A 21,585-nucleotide genomic window follows, 5' to 3' on the forward strand; every position below is an offset into this window, starting at 1 on the left:
TTTGTGCTGCTTGATGGCTCCTTTTTTAATATACAGCAGATGGATAGTGTAAAGTTCTTTTTTATCAGCACAGTTAATCGCCCCCTCAGTGGATTCCTCTAGGCTTACCTCAGAAAACTAAATGACAGACAGTCTTTTATGAAGATGGAAGGACCAATGAGGTGACAATTATAAGGAAAAGAACCTGACTAATCATCATACTGCATTAATGCAGAGATAGCAAAGAGCAAACCATTATGCCCCACGTTTTAGGAAATGATAAGTGTTGATAAAAGGCACTGTATCTCCTTAACACAACTTTGGCTCATTTTGGCTATAAATATGCTCAAAAAAATTTTAAAGGGAGGTTTGATCATCTCGGTTTAACACCAAATTAGTTAAATTCAAGGATACCAATTTGTCCAGTAAGGAAGTATTGTTTTTACTGTGAAGTCATTGCACCTGATGTATCTCCCAGCAGTGTCATGAGTGTGGAGGAGACGCCGGGAGACAGAGGTGTAGAAGGATGTCAACTTCAAAGCAGGACCAATATCTGTTCCTCTGTGCCAGGAGAAACAGGAGGAGCACCACCAGAGCCCTACAGCTAAACTGTCAAAATCAGACTCTGTGAGGGCCTGAGATCCTTCAGGGAGACTCATCACATTCTGTGATGATCAGTGTTAGGGCCATTACTCAAAACAAGTAATGCTTTACACATTAGGCTTCACTTTTCTGGAATGGAAAGCAGTGTATATATTTTATTTAATTAGAGTAATTAGAGACCTAAAACGCATTGTCGCATATTACCAATTAACAAGGCTAGATCCCATATGCCAATACTACTGTATCCTAACAAAGACACATAAAATCTTTCTAGTGTTTAAATTTGAAGACAAAGAAGCACAAAGAAGAACCATCAAGAGCATGTCCTACTGTAGTAACATTTACAGGTAGAAATTGAGGCTACGGTGCTTCAAGCCTGACTGCTCATCACTGCTCTCAATACCAGCTGAATTTCAGGTTGTAACTGCTGGGCTGCGCTCAGATTTATCGTCACTCTGGGCTCTTTGCTCATGTATTAGCATGCTGTCTGTACAAATGCTAGCAAAGTTGTGTTAGCAATGTTATTCAGTTACATTTGTCAGTTACTTTGGAACTTATTACCCCCACGATTGGTGTTAGCACATATGGGTGCCAACCTGGGCTGTCTGTGCAATCTGAATGGGCTGCAGGTACATTTTTTTTTTTTTTTGGAACCAGCAGCAACAACAATGCTAGCGAAAAGCAAAACTAGAGAAAACTCAGTAAGCAAGTAATAAGGAGTAACCAGTGGTCTGCAGCCACCACCTGTAAAAGCATTCTTTTTTGTGCTTTATTGCGCTGTTGCCTCTCCAGTTTACCTGTTCTCACTTTCATTCACACCAAAGCAGGTGAAACAGCTTCACGTGCTTGCTAACTGGACAGATTGGTATCCCTGAAGTTTAACTAACTTTTTGTTACACTTTGATGATCGAGTGTCCTCATAGATTTTTTTGACCAGTTTAGAATTTCTAACAACATTGGACAATATTTTTGATTAATGCACTCTTTTCAGCCTTCCAGCAACAAGCATCAGTTCATTTCTGTACGGTCAGAAAACTTGGTGAAACCCATTTGAGTTTTGTCATTTATCATAGTAGACACTATATATATATTACACCTGTCAAAGTTCTGTTTCTCTTATAATCACGTGAAGACTGGTTTCAAGACTTTCAATGCATTGTGTAAGCAATTTAAAACATATTCCCAAGGTTTTCTTTTTCCTCTTTAAAAACACTAAATGTTTGGGTTATTTTATCTAGGTCGCCATAGCTTTAAAAAAAAAAAAGCTCTTTAATAGACAAATCAAAGACTTCAGAGCTTCCAAAAGTGAATCCATTTCACTGCAAACCTTTATAATCAATGCATAGCCACACCGAGATAATGGACTTTTGAAAAAAAAAGGGGGTGAAAAAAGTAGAAGAAAAAAGGAAAAACTAGGCACAGTTCATTGGAATGGATTTAGCTATCTCAAGCAAGTTTCAAGTCTTTTGATTTCCATGCAGCATCTTTGCATGAAAAGCGTGAATAGCTGTCTGGAGGGCAGGGACCAAATTTAAAACACTGTGTGTGCTTTGAAAAATGGTTGAAAATTGCATTAAGCCTGCACAAAACAGGTTACTTCTATAGATCTTGTACATGTTTTCATATTGTTTAAATGCGTATGTCCTTTAGAGGAAAAAGTAACTACAGCTGCAGTTGACAGACAAATGAAGATTTAAAATAAATGAAGGGACTCTGCAGGCCTCCTGTGTTGTAATTCCTCTGCTTCAAATCATAAATACAATGAAAAGAAAGAGAGGAATGATGTAAGGCCTAGAAGTCATCAGTCAGACTGACAACCTTGAAATGGAACAATACCGTTGTCTCCACCCCTCCTGAGCTGCAGATTGTTTTAGTATTTGTTAAATAACTCTTGCATTCATGAGGCTGCTTCCGAGTGCTCGTATACTGTGGCAATCAGGGGAATGTTAAAAATGACTGTTAATCTGTTCGTTTCAGACCACAGCGCTCGCTCATTACAATCGAGGTTCCGAGTAGAATAAATGCAAAAAACAATGATGTGCCCTTTATGCTAATGCATCTTTATCTCACAGCAAAACAAATATTTAATGTTTGAGATATTATAATATAATGACTCATTATACCTGAAGTCATGCTAAAAATAAAGTACATCTTCTTTAAATTCTAGAGTTTTACTAATGAAGACATAATAAAAAGTTATATGTCCTTAGCAGCTCTTAATATGAGATAAATACAACCTCAGGTGGGCTACAACACTTGAAATATTATACTGTGTTGTTATTTACTAAACTGTGATTAAGCAAAAAGGGAGAAGTAATGAAGTGCAGCCTTAGTCCTTCCACAGGAAATAAAAGGGTAGGTAGCTAATCAAATGCACTTGATTCATTAACTGTCAGCAAGTATGTGGACTTCTATAATAACAGGAGTTTTGGCAGTTTTCTTTTCTCAATTATTCAGGGACCAGCAAACACCAGCAATCCGTTAACAGAATACCAGTTTTCCCAGGAGTGGACATCCCAGCTAGTTCATGTTAAGATCATAATGCTCAGAGGAACTGCAAAAACCCACAAGTTACATCTCACACTCTACATGCCTCAGTTAGTATGTTAAAAGTTAAAGGTTTTGGGCAGAACAATTCAAAATAAGACCAATGAAGTATGGCTTGTTTGAAAGGATGTTTCAGGACAGCTTAGCTTTGCTGCATTGCATCTGAATGAACAGCAAGACTTCTGGAACAATATCCTTTGGACAGATGAGGCCTGTCATGGTTACTGATGCTGGACTTATTAGGCAGGACTCTGTACTGTGCAGTCAAACAGTTTATGTACAGCACTGGTGGATAATATACATATATACAGTGATGAAGGGAGAAAAGGTGCCAGGGATTCCAAGGGCAAGTCCGGGGCGGAGAAAGAGGGGTTTGGGTTTGTTTTGCAGCCACAGCAAACTGGTCACCTTGCAGTCAATTCCTCTGGATACCAAAGTATTCTAGAGTTGAATGTGAGGTCATTTGACATCTGACAACTAAACCTTGGCCAAAATTGGGTCATGAAATAAGACTACGATCCCAAGTACACCAACAAGCCTGCAACAGAATGATTTAACAGGAAAAGAATGAATGTGTTGCAATGGCCCGGCCAAAGTTCAGACCCCAAACTGATTGAAATGCTGCGCAGGAGATGTGCATAAATTTACAAACCACAGTGAACTAATGCAATGTTGTAAATAAGTGTGAGCGGACCACAACAATGTGAGAGTGAAAAAGTCCTTCAAAAAATAGTTACTTCAAATCACTGCTACTGCTAAAAGTGGCTCTGCAAGACATCGAATCATGGGGTGTACTTACTTTTCACAGTTCTTTGGCTTTTTTTTTCATGTGTAGTTTGTCTCAGGTCCTGTTTACCTTATTTTAAAACCTGTTAAGGACTAGAGTTTTTTTTTTTAGTTTTTCCAGATATGTAAAACCTGAGAGTGTACTTTCATTTTACCATGGCTGTAACTGAGTTTAAAAAAATGTAATATTATTTAACGTGATGTCATGGTCAATTGGGATAAAATGTGATGAGCGAAGACATTTGAACGACTCAGCATTGATTCCCTCTACATACTGCTGCCAGTATATGAGTACAGTCTAGTATAAGAGAGTTCATAATGAAGCAGTAGTTTATTTTACTCTCAGTGGGCAGTGAGGGCAGTATCTGGCCAGTTTCTCTGCTATGAGGAAGATAAATCAAAGGAACAATAACAAAAATGACCACAGACCTCTCTGGGACCAGGCTGAACTGCTAAATGTGATAAAGGTGAGGCCTGACGAGCTCTGAGCCAATGGCAGTGCAGTTCTCGGCGTAATAAATTTAACACAAATTGCTTGCTTTAATTGGGTTCGTGATCTGTGGACTACAGTGTCAGGAGCCTCCAGTAAAAAGGGCTGACAAATGAGACACACCGATTTCTAGCACCGTTTAGTGTCGTTATAAAGACTGGGAAAATATTGGAGATGTCTGCAGAAAGAGAAAGGCTTTGTATCACCTGGATGGGGAAAACCGGGCAGGAAATACTTTGATTTGTAATAAAGACATGTGGACCCGGAAAAAGATCCTGAATTAGTCTAACAAACTTAACTAGCGGTAATAAAACTGTTTGTGTTCTCATTATCTGCAACATTATTGTATGTTGTAGATAATGATGTCAGCGAGAGACCAGAAATGCAATTAAGAGTTCTGCAAGCAAGTATAGTACAGTCATTCTTCTGGATCTTTTCTATTTAGCTGTGAGCAAGGCACCACAATAGAGCTTCCTGCACTCCATCCTTGTATTTTGAAGCACAGTTGATTATGTTATTGACTTCTTATATTACATCTTGAGCAGAGCTGATACTCAGTATGAGTTCTAGACATAATTTTAAGGTACTCTGTGAAGTTTCTGGCCTCTAGTAGAGATGTCAACCAAAGTTTTACGAAGATTTATATTTAGCCATTCGACTGTGCCGATGGTGTGAAGGCTTCAGACTATTCCTTTGATCTACAACTGAAGGTAATGTAGCAAGAAATATAGCAAGGAGTGAGCAAAGGCAATAAAAAGGAGGACTGCAAAGTCTAGTGCATAAATATGGAAGCAAACACTGCATGTAAAATAATGTTTTTGTAAAGATTTTACAAAGTTTCATGAAGAAAGAGTGCACAGTGCACCTTTGCCTTTAAGTCCAGTGATTGCTCTAAGCGATTATCAGCATTCAAAGCAGTTCAAACAAAGAACCTGTAATCCTGTAGATTAGTTTCATAAGATGTGGTAGATTATTTTTACAAGATGACGGTATAATCATAGTCTGAAAAAGTGCATAATTTTAGAAAAGCTTACTCTTTGTGTGTTTTTTTATGAAAGAAGAATGAAAACATTTCTGAAAAGTCAGTGTGGCGAGACCTAGAATAGCAAGCAGGAGCTACGTCGGGGACATAATGACACGCACCAGCTGGGGTTGCGGAAAACAGCTTGTACTCCTACATCCAGAATCAGCGCGGCCACAGTGTGACAGACACAGGATCACACAGATGAGAAATTCAGTCAGATGTTGAGGAAAGTTGTGAAACTTTTGTGTCATTTTGTGTCACTCCAGACTTTAAAAGTTTGTCTTTGGACACTTGCTGTGTTTTTTTTAATCATTTTCAGTTCAGTCCTAGTACCTGACTGTTTTAAGCCTCTTAAATCTTTTTTTTTTTTTAATCTATGAACAAAGAAAAAGCCTAGTTTGACAGGCATACTACAGCATAAAAATAATAGTGCTATTAGCAAAAAGCCTGACATATCTTGCATGGTGTGGAGCACATCCTTAAAAAATTTGACGAAAGTAGACAAGTGAAGGAAAAGCAAAAAATGTCAGACCTAAAACCTATCTACAGCAGATGAACAGTATCAGAAAGTCATGTTCATAAAAAATAGGGAAAAAATCCAACACGGGAGACCTGACACAGGACCTGAGAGAAGCCTCTGACCCTTCACGCATCTACTGTTCAGCAAAGCATAATCAGAAATGGTCTCAGTGGAGGGGTGTCTGTCAAGAAGCCACGTGTAGGGAATATGTCTGTGAAGGTTCTCAGTCATCCAGATCATCGTAGTCAAGGGAGCTTTCAACGAAAAGCGTCTGGACTTCTTTAAGTTGCTTGAAAACGTTTCACCTCTCATCCGAGAAGCTTCCGAACTGAAGAAGCTTCTTGGGCTGGGTTATGCCAAATTACACAAGAACTGGACCGAAAACCAGTGGCAGCAGATGGAGTGATGTGAAAATCTTAATCATCAAAATCATCATCAATACATATGCAGCACTGTGAAGCACTGTCAGGGTTTTGCTCTAGACTGGGTCTAAACTTCAGTAGTGATCGGGATCTTACTGGTAGAATCATGAAGCCAGCAAAGTAACCTCTGTGCAATGTTCCACCATGCAATACCATATGGGAAACATCTGATTGGAAATAAGGGGTGCCTTGAGACTGTTGCAAATGACCGTATGATATTTCTAGTCTTTGTGCACCAGATATGAAAGTGTATTCAGTGTATAGACCCTTTTTCCCCAAAACCCGTAAACCTGCATAAGCTGTATATAAAAATGTATGGTGATGATTTGTAAACTATATAAACCTTCCCTATGCTCAGCTGAAATTAAATAAGCCTAATGGAACTACTGTGGTGCTGTAGTAGCAGCAAAAGTGTCCAAACTTTCAATATGGCATGACGCACTGGGTCAAGTTAGTTTCATTCAGTCAATCATTCATTCATTGGTAGTAAAATAAAGGGGAAATAAAAGGTACTGGCCATTATTGTCCCAACACGAAGACATGGTATTACAAGCAAGACAGACCCACAAGTGGAACCAGCAAGTAAAAAGAAGTGTTCCTCCGCCCTGAGGCCCAGCTCAATGTCAGTTTTATACAACAACACACACTTGCACACCTGCACACAGACATGCATACGGAGTCTAGACTGGGTCCTGGGGCAACGAGGGATGCGATAAAGAAATCTCTGTCCAGTGATATCTTCCACTGATAACTATGTGTGAAGGTCATTTGTCCCCTGCGTTGGCAAGACTCTCAATAAATCACAGTGGAATTGGCATGATGGGTATTCGCGTAGGCAGCTACTGCCTCCCAGTCTTTCCACCCTTCCATCTTCTCCTTGTCGCCAGTAACCCAAGCAGATGTGTACGATAAATAATGACACATCTGGGCAATTTCATCTGTTACAGTATAGTTGGAGCAGACATTCCATGGTCACTATCCTGTGAGACGACTTCATTTTTTTCTGCCTTCCAGTATTTTGACATTTCAGTGTAGTGAGTTATGGGAACCTACCTTTATTCTGGCTACAGTTCTTTACTTGGCTTTTGACATTGTAGATAATAATAATTGTTCATTTGATGATTATTCCCACATTCACTTCTTATTCATGCTTGTTTAGAATCAATTGCAAAACGTTTGACTGTTTATAAATATTGCAGGGAAAAGTTAATACACCTAAAATGTATTTTAGACATCACTTGATAGCAATTTCTTGTATGTATACAGCACACATATGCCTTTCCTTCTATTTCTTGGCTACAGGCAGTTGCCAGGCAACCAGCAGAGACTCTGGGAGGTTACTGATGCCGGCCAAGAAAAAGTTGCACACTGAGCATTGGAGGTCCTACTAACCAGAATTTTGAAACTAAGCTAAACTAACTGGCTGCTTGCTGCAGCTCCGTTTTTTAACAGCCAGAGAGCAGTTAAGCATATTTCCCAAATGTCAAAGTATTTCATTAACAACTGATGTCAGATGCTTGCTAAAATTAATATGCTTCTCCACAAGTTGTCATGCCAAATGTGACATCTGTTATTGCAGTTTTGGAAACCAGTGGTGAGACATTTTTGTGCACCTTTTTTCGTGCGAACCAGGGGATATGATGCGTTTTGACAGCGAGCACTGATGTTAGGACTTACACTTCACTGAGCAGGCCAAAAAATAAAAAAATCACGATTCCAGGCTCAAGGATGATCTAAAACATTAATGCATTTCACTAAATGAGCTGCTCATTGTAAAGAATCGCTTTCTAGATTATCTATTAATAAGGTTGAATCTTAAATCAGTCCTTTATTTAACCTCTTCACTGTGATGCTTTTGCTGCGTTTCACATAGAGGACAAAGACACGCCAAAGGCATGAAACCAGGCTGAACCAAAATTGTTTTCTCACATTCTTATGCAGATTGCAGTTACATGCGTGTGTGTGTGTGCGTTGTGCATACACATGTGCACACATCTGCTTGTGCATGTGTGTATGAGTGTGTCCCTGTGCGCGCCCAGGCACAACACTCATAACAAGTGAGCGTGCGTGTGTGTGCATGGGGTGTACTTATAAGAGCAGCAGGTTTGGCCCCCGAGGCGATGACAAAGCGATCAAACTCTATGTGTCACATATAAATTGCTTTGACCTTTTTTTCCTCTCAGACTCATGGCTCGATGGCAACAAGGGACATTTTACCCAACTGGAAAGAGTGCTCAAGTCTGCAAAACATGAGGAAATGGCAAGCGAGGAAATTAACAGTGGTAAGTGTTTGTCCTCTACGGGGTCAAAACGCACCACTTTGTTCCCTTGTGTTTATGCTTTGCCAATTTTTCAAGAAGACATCTGAAAAAGCTTACACGTTGATTTCAACACTGTGTTCTGAGAGAAAATTAAATTAGTATACAGACTGCATGATTGTGGACAACAAAATGTTCCTCTGTATTTCAAACTCTTGCTGTTGCCAAGCAGACAGGTCAGCAGTGTTCATTCATTTGCAACAGAGCTGCCCACTTATGTAGCATTTGCTATTATACCACTTAAACCCATTAAGCAGAGTAGCCATTTTGTTTTGGAGCCCATGGTTGTCACACTCTTGACCACTTTCATACATTTCAATTCTTGATGGCCGCATAAGTAGCCTTCAGAAATGAACTTGTTGTCTATGGTGGCCATCTGGCCAAAAGTCATGTATATAAATGGACCTGGAGACACTTGACTTCTGTAGCTATCAGCCGTGATTACTCTCTTGGCCTAATACAATATTCATGCATTAGAGAGGGCTTGCATTACTTTCTTTCTCCTCCTCACGCTGCCATCGGTAATTGAAATTTCTGAAGTGCGGCATGTTTAATAATGGAATTAATTTCCCGTGCAATGTGTATGTGATTGGCCATGCACAAGGAGCTGGGAGAGCCGGCTCCATTTCAAGGAGAAAAAGGCAGACTGTGCCATATTGCTAGATTTATGAATTTATTATTCATTTATGATGATCATATTTAATTCTTTGCTATATAATACTGTCATGAGGACACACGTCTAATACAATTTGACTTTATTTTTTATTCCAGCAGCATAAACAGCTATTATAGGCAAAGGCAGCAGTGTGTGACCGCTGCTGTTTCGGACGGGTTTTGTTTTGGGGTTTTTTTGCTTTTTTTCACCCCCAATACAACAAACATCAATTGCGTGAGGAAAGAAAATGAAAAACAAGCTATAAAGGAGAACATGAAGAAACTAGAAGAAAGGCACAAAGTTATGAGGAGCACTTTAAAATAAATGTAGCAGATGTGGGCGAGAGACCGAGCCTCGTGTGAAGGCTAATGATCAAGCTGGTTTGACTTTTCAAGCAGTTAATGTGGAACAGACTGTTTCTGGCAAGACAAGTCCAAATGACAGGCCATCACAGCAAAAAGAACAAAGGAGGAGCTCTCCTAAGAAAAGTGTTCATGTGGGAATAGTCATGTTTGGAATCTGTTTGGAAGATTTTCTGGATACCTTTGTTCCCCACCCACACTCTGATTGGAAACCTCTTGTCCTTAAGGCAGCTCCTCCCTGTTTGCTAGTTAAACCACAAATAAGATGAGCGCTTCTAAATATCACAGTATAACATAATGATTTTCATGCATTGATTTGTTAGGAAAACACTGGACAAGCGCACAATTAATTTTCCTGCTTTACAGTTGACAGCAAGGGTTGAGGCTGGCACAAGGGGAGGGGTCAGTGCAATGAGAGTGTAATGGAAACCGTGTGCTCAGCACAATAATGCTGTATGTCCCGGCCTGGGCATATTAGACTAATGAAATGTTCACAGGCTGTAATTGGTGTAATGAGAGGGCAGACTGCGACGAAGGGTGAGAAACATAGGGCCGCAATTAAGGGCTGCAGAGCAGAAAGTAGAGAAGGTATAATTTAAGAAATTAGAAAAGTTGGAACTTTATATTTCCACAAAAGAAAATAGGTTCAGTAGCTGAGAAAAATAGTACAAAATGTCCTTTGGAGAACAATTTTGTACTTCAATCAATGATCAGACGTGAACATTACTCAAATTAGCCAGAGGTGATTATTCGATATGGGAACATCTGATAATTGAATTTTCCAAATTCCCACAAAAAACTGCTGCACTTCTTTATAATTTTGTCATTCAATGGCTTTCACTAAACATGTCCTGAGTACTTCATTAAAGCACGAAAATTATGGTTTTTGAGGCAAAAAACAAGACATTTCTGCTCGTGAAACAGAAAAAGTCATATGGTCGTACAGTCGTATTTAGCGACTTGAAGCTACAGCATAGTAATTTCCACCAAATAACCACAAATCTTGCAACTATAAAAGGTACTGCCCACACGCTCTCTGACAATTTCACAGTTCGGGAATGAACATAGACTACCAACAAACACTGACAAATCATAAAATGCAAGGATGCCGTGAGGAACACAAATAATTTAGTACCAGAATGAGTGGGAGGAGGAGAGCAAGAGCAAGAACAAAACGAGAAAGACAAAAGGTGAGAAAGCATCAAAGAATGATGAGACTGGGAGAGAGCGAGTTAAACCGAGACGTTTGTGGGCAAAGTGAGTTCAATTCAAATACCCAATGATTACGTCTCTTAACATGTCAAGTACATTTCCATTTAAAGTGCTTGCTTAAACACCCATGAAGAGGTGCTCTACGGGCGTGCCGCACACAGTAATAGCTGGAGGTCTCCTAAGACCCTGAAGCCTTGTAATGGCCATGTTCTTCCTCAGCACCTTGCCTCTCTGTCACAAACAAGCAGTGTTGGGACTAACGTGTTATTAAGTAACACGTTACAGTAACTACGTTATTATTGTGGTAACGAGCACGGTAACTAGTTATTATGCCAAAACCGTAATCCGATTATTTTTTTCAATTAACGAGTAAAGTAAGGGATTACTATTGCAAAAACAGTAATTAGATTACTGTTACTTTCCCGTAGGAACGCTGCGTTACTGCGTTACTAAAACCGTGATTTTTTTTGCGAGAATGTCTCATGACAGTGACGTAAGCAAGGAAAAGGGAGGCAAGAGGAGAGACCCGAAGCGGCCGCTGGTCCGAGAGTGTCAGGTGAACTGAACTTCAGGTAAGAAGTTATAACCTGCAGTCCATCTGGGTCAGATATGAACCAAGTTTAGGTGGAGTTTATTTTATGCTGACTTTTTCGTACTGCGTGCTAGCTAGCATGACGGAGTTTCTATACAGCTGGGTGGGTGCTATGTTACTGATGTTGAACTTTATTTTGTTCATAAGGTTAATTATTAGTTTCCAACCCTCCCGTAAAAAACGGAATCGTCTGGTATTCAGAGAAAATATTACGCGTTTCGTGTTGAGGTGAAAAGGAACAGTTTGTCCCGGACTTCAGCTACAATGAAAAAGACACAAAGCTGGAGTTATTCTGTGTTTACGCTGCACAGCAGCCTCTTCTTCTCTCATCCTCTCACCCTCCCTCTCCTGTTTCTACTTCAATCATGAAACTGATCAATGATCGGCTGATCGGCTTTTCTCTCTTGTTTATTTATCGCCCACTTTGCGCCAGAAAGAGGAAACCAGCGGATGTCGCGCTAAACAACAGCAGCACGTTTAAGCTTGATCAGCTGTTGTTAGAATTTATTTAATATTAATTCTAGTATCAGCTGATGTTTGCTGGAGCCACAGCTGTAAAGCTGCTGGTCATGATATCGGTTTGGTTATCTGGTGAGAGGGAAACATGAAGATGAAACCAGGAGATGTCCTTACTGGATCATCAGAGCTGTGATGGAGAAACAGGTTTACCTTTTAGTTAACATGAATGAGTTGAAGGGAAGTTATGAACTGTTTCTGAGAGACAAATAACACCAGGATCCTTTTTTAGGTAGCTGACAGCTGGTAACTGTGCAGGGGCGGGTCTAGCAAAGTGTTGCCAGGGGTCCATGTAGGGCATTAAAAGGGAAAGGGGGGCACAAAGAAATACTTTCTTATTCTCATTTAAAATGTCTCACTTTTAAAAAAATAATTATCTGAGTCTTGCAACAAATAATTGATAGATTGATACTAGGGGTGCAACGATACACAAAATTCACGGTTCGGTTCGATACTTTGGTGTCACGGTTCGATATTTTTTCCATACAAAAAAATGTTCATGCCTTTTTAATTTGTCATTTATTAAAATTATAAATATATATTTTAACTCAAAAGTACAGTTTTTAAATTTAACCCTAACCCTTGTGCGTGTTTTTTATTTTGACAGCGAATGCGCACCTGCGGACCACTTATGTGCAGCCCTGGTTATTTAGCTCGTCATATCGCAGCCACAGAAATTATTTTGTCCATGAAACCATAAAGCTGCACTTTCTTTTTGCCTTATAGTCTGATTTGTCATAACTTTTCCGTTTTGTGGTAAGCTTTTCTTTGGCTGTCACTTCTTCACCCTGGCCTCTCTTATTTGGCTCAGCAGAACTGAAATATAAATCCTGCTGCTTTTACACGCACTCACATAACGCTCAGCGATTCTCTGCGCGATCAACCTCTCACATGCTTAAGCTTGCTGCAGGAGATTTCACTTGTCATGTTTGTGTAGTAAGCTAACAATTAATAAGACGATGTCAGAGGAATTGGTGCGCAAATTATCATCACTCACCAATCAGTGCTGTCCGAGCGATTGAAAGCAAAAAACAAGCGCAAATTCAAACGCGATTTCAATATGTCACATATTGACAGTGGCTCACCGATGCCAATGACATAATTACCCAGCTACATTTCTGAAAGAATGCAAAAGCATTGACATATATTTTTCCTTCCTACGATAGCCCGACGGGCAGGGCAGAGATAGATTCTGGTAGCTCGACTGGAAAAATCGCTAGCTCCTGGACGTTGGGCTAGCGATATTGCGAGCCCTGTATCTGATTGAGGAATCATGCATCTTTGGAAAAGAGAGTTTATTACAGAGAAATGGCTCTTTCCAAAATAAAAGCTATACTATACACTTCTTCTGAGCTATATTCTCAGCAGCATATTAAACATATCAGGTCCCCATAAGGAGACTCATGTGCTAACGGCTGTCTAAATGACTCGGCTAAAGTTTGTAGCATGCATGCTTGTTGTTTTTGCACTAGGATGATGTCGGCGTAAATGTGCAGTCATATTCGTTGTGTTCCCACTAGTGCTTTCAAGTTAATCTCGTTGAAATGACGTTAACGCCACAACACGGCAAATCTCCGTTAACGAGCTACCCCTGATCGCCCCGTGCATGGGGCTAGACGGCCAACACGTTAACGAGCTAACTGCGCTAACACATTAGTTCCCACCCATGTAATTGAGCATTGCGTGGCACATCCAACATACTGTTTTACTTTAGTCCATGACTCGCTTACCTTCAGGGTCATACGTCACATGAAAACCAAAATAATTCCAAACGCCAGATCTGAATGAGGGTCAATTTGCCATGTTGCAAGGAGAGCTTAACTTCTGTCTCGCTAGCTTGCCCTGCGCTCTTCCTTCTGACGATGCTGTCTGTGTTGAGCGCTCAGTGGATCTGCGCTCGACAGTGTAGCCTAGGCGGAGTAGTCGAACGCAGATTCACTGAGCGCTCAACACAGACAGCATCGTCAGAAGGAAAATTGATGAAATAAATTACAAATTTTGTATTGTTCATACATATGCATACCGAACCGAAAGCACTGTATCGAACGGTTCAATATCGATACGAATATCGTTGCACCCCTAATTGATACATATATACCATCAGAACAGTGAACATCACTGTCACAACAGTGTTTATTTTCATTCAAAGGCTTTATGATTTTTCCTATAATGGTGGGCCGGTCTCTAGTCAAAATGCCCGGGACGATTTTTTTGTCCCAGTCCAGCTCTGTATGCAGCTCATCTGCAGTTTGGTGTTACCTACATCTTCCCATTCAGAAGACAGAATTTCAGAGTTCTGAGTACAATCGAAAGCACCACGACTGCAGTTTTTGTGTTGGATGTAAAAAGCAGGCTAGGATAGAATCAGGTGTGGGATTTCTCTCGTGGAAATGTGCACATTATTTTTTCCTTTCTATTGGTAGGTGGCACAGTGCACTTGTGGCAAGTAAGCAAGCTAGAAGATTGGCAATCTTGCTGGGTATCCAGTTACGGAAGCAACACATTAACAAGAGAATTCTGAGTAAAACCAAAGTTACTTTCCCTAGTAACTAGTTACTCTGAAAGTAATGAGTAACTTGAAGTAACTGAGTTACTTTTGATAGAAGTAACTAGTAATGTAACTAAGTTACTAATTTAAAGTAACTTACCCAACACTGCAAACAAGGATGCAGTGGACTCAAGAGCAGACTCAATTGCTCGAACTATGTACAATTTATTGAAAGGAAAAAGAACTTAAACAAGACTAGGTCTAACAGAAATCATTCGCAGGAGCTGAGGGAGGCCCGAGGGCGGAGAAACAGACGTTGAATACAAGGAGAACACGGGCGGGAACTTCTGCAAACACAGGAGAAGGGTGGGAAACAATTAAAGGGCAGAGGTGAGTGGTACTAGTGGAGAGTCTTGTGCTTACTTGAAAACACGGGCTAAGGGGTTGCCGTGGGAGCGTCCCAGGGATGGTTGAGAGTGTGGGGAAGCTGGTCCAAGTTCTAAGGTGTCCAGGGAAGTTGTAGTACGGGCTGGAGAGCAGGCTGAGGAGAAGGTGAGTGGGTGGTCCTAGGGTTCTAGGCAGACTGGAGAACAGGATGGAAACAGAACCAGCGCTGCTGATAACGGGTGATGAATCACGGGTGGTAGCAGGACGAACTGGCGAGGAGTGGCAGGCAGTGCCGGCTTAAAAACCCTCTAGATGGAGCCCCGGAAATTGGAAGCAAGTGATGAGCTGGCCAACTCCACCCCAGGGGACGGACAACAGGAACCTGGACCACACCCGACCAGACACTCCCACAGCATATGACACTCTCTAGCTCTGCTTTAAACAGTGTAATGTGTCTGTGCAAATGTAAGTCCAAAATTCCCTTTTCATTATCTTGGTTTAGTTCTCCATCATGCCCTTAAAGGCAAATGGAATAAAATCATCATTTTACTGAGCTCCCCCTTAAGGTGGTCTTCTTTAGCAGCACTGCAACGTTTCCAGTCATTGTTATTTTTTTGTGATTCATGAAAGTCCAGTTCTGACCACTTGCATTTGGGAGTCCATGATCCATGCCGGACCCCCTCTGCTGTGACAAACAGACAATGCCACCCTTCAAATCGCTGGGGTGAGCAAAGATTGTATTTGTGCGGCTTTTCAGCGTCAGCTTTTTTTTCTCTAAATGTACTTCGTCAGAAGCCTCATGGGGGAGATTTTGTGCAAACCACACTGTCACAGGCATTCATGTGCTTACACTAATGACCCAGTGCAATTTAACACTGCTGTTTGATCCATGGGTTGAAGCTACAGTTATGTTCCCCTAATGAAAGTTGGGTGAGTTTTATATTTGCTTGCTTTACTTATTCTCTGAGGAAGTTTGAGGTCCGTGCAAATGGTCAAAAAAGGAGTTTCAGTGACCCTGCTGGCCATCACAATATGCCTGATAGGCTGAGTCTTTATTGTTTCTGTTGTATCTGCTCCCTCTTCAGCACATTTTGAGCATTTTAAGGACATTTCCTATCACTGTTACACAGATGACATTCAGTTGTTTATCTCTTTTAAGTCCCAAGAGGTCACACATCCATGCATACTGTAGGTGCTTAGACTCAGTTAAAAAGTGGATGGCTGATAATATTCTCCAGTTTAATGAAAAGAAAAGAAAAGTCCTTGTTTGTGTCTCCAAAAGATTTCTGTCTGAGATCATAGAAAATCAAGGTCCCCTTGTCATGTTTTGGTAAATCTTCCATCAGCAACCTTGGAGTGACTCTTGATGCTGCTCTCACTTTAGATGCTCACATTAAACCTCTGGTTCACTCTTACTTTTATCACATAAGAAATATTGCCAAGTTGAGTTCCTCTGTGTCACACACCGACTTGGAGATTGTTATTCATGCCCCATCATGTCTGGATTACTGTAATTCATTGTTCACTTGTCTTAACAAAACCCCACTGGAATGTCTGCAGGTTGTTCAGAACTTCAATAATTCAGCGAGTAAATGGTAAAAAGGTAAATGGCCTGTATTTGTATAGCGCTTTACTTAGTCCCTAAGGACCCCAACGCGCTTTACACTACATTCAGTCATCCACCCATTCACACACACATTCACACACTGGTGATGGCAAGCTACATTGTAGCCACAGCTGCTAATCCAGCAGTAGCTAATCCAGTTTCACCGGCTCCCCATCAAGATCACTTTAAGATTCTGGTTTTGACTTTGAGAGCTCTGCATGGACAAGCACCAGCATACATCAGTGATCTTTTACATCCATACAGCCTGAGCAGGACCCTGAGGTCACATGATCAAGGCCTGCTGGCTGTGCATCATTCAAGGCTGAAAACTAAAGGACACTGAGCTTTAAAACTGGAAGAGTTCCAGGATTTCACAGGAGCATTACCCTGATGTGGGCATCAGCAAAATTCAAATCAGGTATGTTTTTTTTTATTTTTTTTAATGGAGAAGATGAGGAACTTAATGATTGAACCTTTTATATTTACTCCACTACAGTATGCTGACTAGCCATTTGCTGACTTTGTTTGTATTTGTTGTTGTTGTAAAGATTGTGTGAAGCAGATCAGAGCTTTTGTTCCCCAAACAGGTGAAAGTGATGCTGAACACAAACAGGAAAACTTGCAGACCATTAAACCAAAACAATGAGGCGAACGATACTAAAACAGAGGTAAAATGCAGTGTTAGGTACTATTTCTCTAATTAGATATATTACGCATAACCTGAGGAAAGGTGACACCAACATTAGCTGCTATTAGTGGTCACACCAGATCTAGTGAAAAAAACTGCATTAAAAAAAAGCAGAAAATGCCTTGTTAATTATCTTCTGGTGCATTATCCTTTCTTTTAAGAGAGGTTTATATGAAAATTATATAAGAAAAATTTGCAAAAATTAAAAACCATGAATTGCTTTATTTTCGATTTTTTTTTAACTGTACACAGGTGTGGAACCACTAAGTGGATTTACCTGACCAAGGATCTGCTTTATTGCCTAGATAAAGTTTCCATTTGCAGTGAAAAACATTACTTTTTTTAAAAAGTTGAGGGAAAAAAACCCAAAATAACCAAATTTACATTAGCATGCCACATTACTGTTCATTATTTATTTGTAAACTTAATGAAACATGAAAGTTTCTTAATCCTGAAGCACATTCACACCAGCGTTCCTGCTGGCTGCATTCAGCATTGATAATCCTGGCACTCCCTGCAGGTCCGTGTATTAAAATGCACCGCTGATGTTTGCCTTTGTGGAAAGGCCTTTATTATTAAAGTGCCCTCACCTGCTAACACATTACAGCCCGTAAACAACATGAATGATGTGCTGAGCACTGCAGCCTAACACACATTTATTAAATTACACTTTTCAGCCACACATCAGCTTTCTCCTTTGATTCATTTCCATTAATGAGTTTGCTGATGTAGACTGGCATGCTGTAATGAAAAGGTAAAGACAAGCAAGCAGGAGAGCCATAAATAAGTCTCAGAGCATGAGGAATAATGACAGGAGTTTAATGTCCAATTAGATTAAAAGGCTCTCTGACACAAAAGCGGGATGCTGAGTGCACTGCTCAATGAGCCTGTGAGCGACATTGATTAACGCTAAACGGATCTATTACTCTCATCCATGGACCTGATCAACAGCTCTACCTGGCACTTCTCTAACACTATAAATGTGTGTACAGTTGTACCTGCAGCTTCGTCTTCTGCTACCTCTTCTTCCTTTGGCTGCTTCCTTTAGGGGTCGCCACAGTAGACTGTCTGCCTCCATACGGGCCTTGTATGGATTATCCTGATCCACATGTTTGATTTAGTAAATATTTTATTCGAGATACACTTAGTGAGACAATTCTCCTTATTTATCCTGTTTCAGGACAACCAAGATGACAAGCTTCCTGTAATCTTGTAGCTGGGTTGTATACTTGTACCCATATATTTCTGCAGGAAAAGTTTTCTACCTATCAGTTGGGCAGATGAACTGGCAACTAATATAAAAAAAATTGTTTGTGCATTTTTCCAAAGACATGCGGGGGATTTTTTTCCCTTAATAATTCTGATGCTTGCAAAAGCAAGGTGGTTTTGGCGTCTATTTCTGCAGATATAAGAGGCAAGAGAGTTTTCTTCTTGTGAAGCCGAGCAGAGGCCTGATAACATTCCACTTTATTCTAGCTGAAAAAACATGATAGTCTGTCTATCATCATATTTGTTTTCAGACACTTGTCAGCCTCAGCTTGCATCTTCTGTTTGAGCTGAACATGAGAGAGAGGGTTGCAGAGGTGTTAAATCTGCTTTGCTGCAGGGGAAGAAAACTACCTTGTAGTTGTGGCTCCTCATTATTCTGCCAGCAGAGCTTTGCTCTGTTGAGGAGAGATAGATGGAAAGATGACAGATGCCCTCCTGTGGAGGAGTATGTCAGCACCTTTGACATAAAACACAGTCTGCATTAACATACACAGTTACCATTGTGTGATGTGCACTGCACCACGGAGATCAAAAAGGCAATATTATATAACAAAAGGCATTGTACGCGTCTAACGTTTGAGGTTTCTCTCTAGGATCTCTACAGTATTTATTATAGGTCAGAAACCATGTGTGAGTCATTAATAATATACTTGAGAGAATGTTAGATGCCTGCTGCCTGACTTTACTTTTTTATTACAATGCAAATGCGCTCTAAATCTTTTTAGAATGACATAATCATCATTGTTCTAAGGTTGATTTTCTAATAAATACAACATGTGTCATGTCCCATTTCCACAATTCATGCATTGTGGGATTATTTTTCCCCCTGCCTGCTGTTACACTAAACAGCAAGGAAGAAAAATTGCACTATGCTTGTGCCAAATTCAAAAAAACGAGGACTCGAAATAGAGAAGCAAAGTGATTCACAATGGGACGAACCACGCTGTGATGATAGAAAATTACAAGGAATAATATGAAGTCACTACAATGCAGACTTGCTGTTAGAGATTTTTCAGGCAACAAAACAAAACCATTTTATAAAATCACTGATTATAATTTCTAGCTCCTTGTTTTGTGTTTTGTTGGCTCGCAGCATCATTTGCAAGACTGTATTAACATTGCAATTTACAATATCATTTGTAACCATCAAATGTTTGGCATTCTGAGATGTTTTTTTCCAGTAATTGGTGGTCATATGTAAAAGGAAATATCTTCCTATTCAAATCAACATCATTAAGTGTGTTGCAGCACAGTGACAAAAAATGGTTGTTATCCGTGGAGGTTGGGAGACACTGACCCTAGTCTTCTCGGCAAGCATCTCATCAGTGATATTCCAGGTAAGTCAGAAATTCTTGTTACGTGGTTTGTAACTGTGAAAATCCATTTCACATTAAAAATGTATACAGAGTAGGCACGAACAAACCACCTCTCCGAGATAATTTATAATAAACACAGCCTGTATTCAAATTCAGATCATGTGCACTCATTTGCATATGTTATTGGTTAATTACAACATGCCAGTCACATAATGTTTTCATTACATATTTGTATCTGAAATTGCTGCTGCCACATTTTAGACTCAGAAGCCTGAAGTCATATTTGCATCAAACAGCACTGAAGAAAATTTTGTTTGGGGACAAAAATGCATTTTGTCTGGTGGTCCGTAGCACAGATAGTCTATCATACCTTTCTCCATTATTTGTGAACCAATCTAATGTCTTCATTTTTTTTAAAAATGCCCCAAGAATGTGTCTAAATTATTTTTCCTTTATAATGGCCAGCTTTGTCTTATTCCATTACACACTGCACAGCAGATAGGATTATGTCTCAGCCCAAAAGGATCCCTGTGCCTCCCCACCTCTGCCTGCAATATATTTAAGCACAGTAACATCCATTAGATTGCCGGGACCCTGAGTTTTCTAGCTGAACATTGTAGTGTAATCACATGGTCTCGTGACTCATTTCACCAGTGGTATTAATGTTGTGCCCCGTCGCTCTAGTTGCTGCAATAACTAGGGCAACTGAGACAAAGTAATCCATTTGTAACTAACAGCTACACAGTCCTAAAATATAAAAGTCTTATAAATAGCTTTGTCTAGTAAATACCTGGGTTATATTTTCACCTCCATCAGTTCTTCAGAAGGGACAATTTAGAGCTGGGAGACACAATCTCTCATCCTGGTCTACCCCGGGGTCTCATCTCAGTAGGACATGCCCTAGAAATCTCACCAAGGAGGTTTTCTAGAGGCGTCCAAGTCAAATGCCCTAACTACATCAAATGGCTCCTTTTGATGGAGAGGAGCTGTGACTTCTCCTCCTCACCCTATTTCTAAGTCTGAGCTCAGACACCTTTTGGAGGAAGTTCATTTCTGTCACTTGTATCTATAATGTTGTTCTTTTAGTCATTAGCCACAGTTCCTGGCCATAGGTAAGGGTGGGAACATAAATAAATCACTGCCTTCGCCTTAACACTCTGCTTCTTCTCCAGCACAGCAGATGGCCCAGCATCCATATCACTGCACATCCTGCACCAACTTGTCTGTCAATCTTTTGCTCCACTTTCCCCCCCCCACATGTGAACAAGGCCTGAAGATATTGAAACTCCTCCACCCACCTGGAGTAGGTGGGTGGAGGATACACGGTATCAGTTGTTTTGGGGTTTTTGTTACTTTCTCAGTGTCCTCTTTCCTGGTAATGGGACAAGTCATCCCCCTCCTCCCCAGACTCTGTGGAGATCATAAATGTATTCCCTCCAACCCCTGACTATGTCCCCAGCTGAGGTCAGCAACACTTCATTGTCACTGCATATACTATTCGGCAGAACACTGCTTCCCCCTCCTGAGTCATCAGACACTTTGCCAGAGTCATTTCAATGCCAGTAGAAAGTCTTTCTCCATGGTCTAGTGTTTTTGCATCAGCCATTGCCAAAGCCACACTCCACTTGGCCCGACTCTGTCAACTGTCTCCACAGTCTCACAAGCTAACCAAGTTTGAATTAATATTCGACCTCAGGCTCCCTTCACCTCTGGTGTCCACTCTGTGGTTCAGGGCGTGCTGACCATCTGCAGATCTGCGCAGCAACCCCAGCAGTACATCTGCAAAACTCAACGAACCAAATTTC

At 40.5% G+C, this 21,585-nt stretch overlaps 1 long non-coding RNA gene across 1 annotated transcript; it reads left to right on the forward strand.

Moving 5' to 3' along the window:
• The first annotated feature begins 7,711 nt into the window (after positions 1-7,711).
• LOC143419307 (uncharacterized) lies at positions 7,712-16,782 on the forward strand. Its single transcript, XR_013099249.1, has 3 exons — positions 7,712-7,752; positions 8,555-8,653; positions 16,772-16,782. It is a non-coding gene; the product is annotated as an uncharacterized LOC143419307 (long non-coding RNA).
• The last annotated feature ends 4,803 nt before the right edge of the window (positions 16,783-21,585 follow it).

Source organism: Maylandia zebra, linkage group LG7 (assembly GCF_041146795.1).
Source record: "Maylandia zebra isolate NMK-2024a linkage group LG7, Mzebra_GT3a, whole genome shotgun sequence".
NCBI classification, from domain to species: Eukaryota; Metazoa; Chordata; class Actinopteri; order Cichliformes; family Cichlidae; genus Maylandia; species Maylandia zebra.